Raw genomic sequence first — 5,110 nt, 5'->3', positions numbered from 1 at the left:
ATAGTGTAGGGATTGGTAGGATATATATATATATATATATCAGCATCAACTGAGATATGTATGTATGTGTGAAAATGTTTGTTCACCATCGCATATATGACCAACGTATACTGACCTCACAGTATCATTTATAAGATGTACTCCATTGCTAATAAGGTTGATGCCAACATTGACTTCCATCGACTTCATTGCCTTTTGTCACCCACAGTGCCGATGTATGGCATCACCAATAAGGTCCGTATCTGTTGTCAACAACAACTCGAACTCGCAACATTAAAACTAATATTTACACTAAACCTTTTGATTTCTGATTTTCTCCCCTCATTGATGTCTCCTAATAACCATCTCCCTACTAACATACCATATAAGACCGATACACACGGCAATCTATATGGTTGAGGCACGATGTCAACATATGCCATCACTTATAAGGTTAATACTTGCCATCAACACCAATGACAATGCTTGCAGCCACCAATAATGCAAGCTCGCTGCAATATATGTCGCCGACATTAACTTTGACGTCTGACGTTAAAACTAATATTTATGGTGGACTTTTTTGGTCTTTAGTCTCCTCTCTATTATATTCTATGAAAACCTTCCCCAATTATGGGGAATGATATCAATTATAATCGATGACACACACTGGTGAAATTATTTTTGTGATTTTCGCGTTCTTTCACATTTTTTATATAAGAACTTCTGTATCTCTTGTAACTCTTATTTTATATGTATATGGGTTGGATCTTTGTACAAAGCTAAATATTTTTTCTCTCTATCATCATGGATATTCTAGAATGCAAAAACTCGGATGATTAGGCACCAAAACATTAACTTAGAGCGACGTTGACCATACAAATAACCCACAACTTGTAAATTTGAGCAATACCTGTTACAAGTTCCATTCTTTTCATGCCATTACGCTATCAGGTGGCTTACTAAGACAACAAAAAAAAAAAAGAACTTTTATCATTTTCTCTCTTTTGTAAACGTTTTCATCGTTCACTGACAAAATCAATTAAGAAAAATTGTTGGTTTGGACGCAATTAGATGATATTTGCCTGCTTTGGTGATGAAAATTTTCAGGATAATGAAGATAAAAATGTTTCCTTTTATTCTGATTTTTATAAAAATGTCTTGCATTTGAGATCTTTAAATCTTTTTTTTTTCCCTTATTGAAACATTTAAAGAGTGTAGGTTGTAGTTCTAGCCAGGTTCGTTTATGAATTTTGATACATTTATACCATCATTTTAAGTTTGAAAAAGTAAAGTTCACCTTTTCATGCATAGGGAATGTGATATGTATGCAAATTGAAGTTTAGGTGTTTGATATATAAATACGGAAGAATTGAGTAATATGTATGCAATCTTTTTTTTTCAATAAAGCCTTATAACTCTGTGTTGCCATTTTCAACGAGATAGAAACTTTCCTGCTTATAAATTTGATAATAGCTTAAAATATTTGAGTTTAAATTATAGTGTTATTCATTCTCTAAAGTCAAAACCAAGTTGTGTTTCCTGGTATGCTTGGGAGCTTATCATCATTTTATCACATTATAGTTTGATTTATTAATCTTTCTTATAGTTTATTCTTTTGAAATTGCATTTGCTGTCTAGTTTAATGTAATAAAGTGTTGGGGCATTTACATACACCTAATTCCTATGTATTTATATATCTGACAGCTAAACTTTACTTTTTTACATTTATACCACCCACTTCCTTCGCATCACATAAAAATAATACTGTTTTAACCTTTAAAAGTGAAATACATCTTTTTCATGAATATTTAAGGTGGCATGTATGTAAATTAAAGTTATGTTGTTAGATACATAAATACCAAAGAATTATGTGCTATGTAAATTTCCCTAAAATGTTTTGCAAAAATCCTTGATCAAATTCTTATTGGTCTACTCCATGTTTATCTCGTTTTCAAATATAGAAATATTCTCCTGAGTTTCACCGGTGCTTCCTACATATGGTCATTTTTATAATCTTGTTGCACACGATGGAAGCAAGACTTTGCTTAACATTTTCCTTCTGCCACAATTTCGTTTTGTTCTAAACATCCCCTGGAGGTGTAATTCATTAATTTGAGCCGGTTCTTTTTGATATATTAAGGAAAATTTCTATGAGTTGACTTAGTTTTCATTGCAGGAATCCCGAAAGCAAATCCTAGCCTGCCATCTTTACTCCTCCAAGAAACTTGGCCATCACGAAGCATTAGTGGATCATACCCTACTTTATGGTGGCTCATTATTTTACCAAGCAAGCTGCCGGTTATGGGTTAGCATCTCTTGCCGTCTGAAATTTTTCCTTGTGGTTAACTTTTTTTTGGTCATTTATATAAATACCACCCAATTCTAATGTATTTACATGTTTGATACCAAAACTTTACTTTTTTTTCCTTTATACACCTCAAATATTTCATATCACATCAAAAATACGATTATTTTAACTTTTAAAAAGTGAAATACTACATTTTATGCTTAGGTAAAATGGCATATATGCAAAAATTGAAGTGTAGGTGTTGGATATGTAAATATATAAGATTTGAGTCGTATGTGTGTAAATCATCCTTTTTTTAAGCTCTTTGTTTAAATATACGACTAAGAACCAATAACTTCTCAAGAGAAAATATTATTCTACTTCCAATTATGATAGTTTTGATTTTTTTAGGAGCATGAATACTAGTACATATATTAACAGGGATTTAAAAACTGATTTGGTTGGTTGGTCCGGTTGGTTCAGCCTCGCACTGGTTTGGAGCTTGTTCGGTCCAAGCTTAAAATCTTTTTTGCATAGAAATGATGGTAGATTGGTGGATTGATTTGATTTGTGATGATCCTTAGGATTTTAACATTGATTAGCTTTTGGCTTCTTGATTTTGATCGAATGGCTAGACACAAATTTAGATAAAATATAAAAATATTAAATATTATGTTTTGAAATTTTGATTTAGAATCACATTCAAAATATTCAAGAGTGAAGTGCCTTGAATTAGAGTATTTTATGTTAAATTTGTGATTATATAATTATTTGTATCGTTATTGTATTATTTAAATCAAATTACAATAAATTTAATATTGATTACATTTTTAAGTTTAATCATCAATTTAATCTCAGTTGAACCACTAAACTTTGGACCTCTCCTTCATCCGATTCAATGTCCGATATGAAAACGTTGTATATTAAGCAATCAAACCCTTATTTTAAAAGGAGTACAAGCTATACTTCTTACTCATAATTATATATAACTTCTTTTTTTATTTGATGCAATTATTTTACTTTCTTTTTTTATTTGCTTTATATAGCTTTTGTGATGTTTGTAACTGCACAAATATGTTGCTAGGAATCATGTACCAAAGGAAACCAAACTCGGGCTTTATGTTAATGGTCAAACCTATTTTTAACTATAAAGCTCTAGCCCATGACGAGGGACAAGTACTTTGGATTCCTTTAGAAACATAATTATAAAATATTTGATATGGGACTAAACCAAATATTCTTCAATGTTTTAATGATCTTTCTCTCACTTATGAGCTCTTCTTTCGAGTGTTTGGGAGTAGAGCTTTTGAAAAGTATCCAATATATTTGGTTATTTCAAAGATATTTTTTAAAAACACGAAGTCTAAAACTAAGCCACATACACCTTAAAATTAAAATTTATATAAACCATAGGTCGGATCGATGCATGCGTTAGAATTGCCTCAATCTCAAAATCATTGATCTACTTGAATAATTGCACTAAATTAGCAAAATTCAAGCAATTGAATAATCACTCAATGATTGTAGATATATTTAATTAATTACATCAAAATCATTATATAATATGCATACAACTATGCAAAATACAAAGTGATAAACTAATACAAATATAACTCCAAGTCTTATTGATGAACATATATAGGAAAAAGGCACAATTGACTTTACTATAGAGAAAAGTTATAGCAATGGAATTTCATTAATGTTTGTCTGTTTGCATGGCCTTGTGCCATAAAATTTGAAGAAAAATAGTTGAAAGAAAGAGGAGAATGTTTGTAGAATTATGACTGCTGTTAAAACTCAGAATAATGTGGTGGAATACTCAATATTTCATTGATTTGAACGGGGTTATAAATAACCCTTACAAGAATCTTGTAATAGGAAAAATAATAAAAGGAAATGATATGAAAGGAAGAGTATAACGTCTGATATCTTTAATAATTAATTCATATTAATTATTAGGAGATATAAGAAATAACGTAAAATAGGAAAACAAATATCTCATTAATTCTAAGGAAATAATTTATTTACAGGAATAAATTATTTCCTATCATAACTCTAATTCTAAGGAAATTATTCTCTATTATAACTCCTAACACCCCCCTTAAATTTTAAATGTATGTTAATAATTCATAACTTGCTGAGTAGTATTGAGAACTGAGAAGAGTTTAGTGATTTTGTGAAAATGTCCGCTGGTTGTTCTAAAGTAGACACATGAGTCAATTTTATTATTCTTTTTTGAACTTTCTCCCGTATGAGATGACAATCAATCTCTATGTGCTTTGTTCGCTCATGGTATACCGGGTTCGAGGCAATGTGAAGTGCTGCTTGGTTATCACAAAATAAATTGGCAGGATGTAAATGCATGATCCTCAAATCTTGCAGAATTGTTCTTAGCCAAATAATCTCGCGGCAGATAGTGGCCATGGATCGATATTCAGCTTTTGCACTAGAGCGTGATTCTGTGGTCTGTTTCTTGGTTTTCCAAGAAATTAATGAACTCCCAAGGAAGATACAATACCCAGTAACTGATCTTCGAGTGTCACGACATCTAGCCCAATCTGCATCACAAAAGACATTTAGTTGGGTTGAGCTTTCTGCTAAGAGGAAAATTCCTTGTCATGTTGTTTGTTTTATGTAACATAGAATGCGATGGGCTGCTTCTAAGTGTGACACTCGTGGTTTGTCCATAAATTAACTTAAGACATAAACTGCATATGTTAAGTAAGGACGTGTGATAGTCAAGTAGATTAATCTCCCAACTAGTCTTCGGAATGATGATGAATCACTGACATATTCTCCCTCTGATTTGCTAAGAGATAAGTTTTGTTCCATAGGGAAAGTGGC

At 31.3% G+C, this 5,110-nt stretch overlaps 1 long non-coding RNA gene across 3 annotated transcripts in view; it reads left to right on the top strand.

Moving 5' to 3' along the window:
- LOC110018714 overlaps positions 1-5,110 on the top strand; it is a 16,367-nt gene that overhangs the window by 1,071 nt on the left and 10,186 nt on the right. For all 3 annotated transcript variants that reach the window (XR_002293382.1, XR_002293384.1, XR_002293383.1), the window contains exon 2: positions 2,156-2,284. This is a non-coding gene — a long non-coding RNA (uncharacterized LOC110018714). The remainder of the gene's footprint in view (positions 1-2,155; positions 2,285-5,110) is intronic.

The sequence above is a fragment of the Phalaenopsis equestris genome, unplaced genomic scaffold (assembly GCF_001263595.1).
Source record: "Phalaenopsis equestris unplaced genomic scaffold, ASM126359v1 Scaffold000002, whole genome shotgun sequence".
NCBI lineage: Eukaryota > Viridiplantae > Streptophyta > Magnoliopsida > Asparagales > Orchidaceae > Phalaenopsis > Phalaenopsis equestris.
Note: the sequence above shows the minus strand (reverse complement) of the source record. Positions and strands in the feature narration are given on the sequence as shown.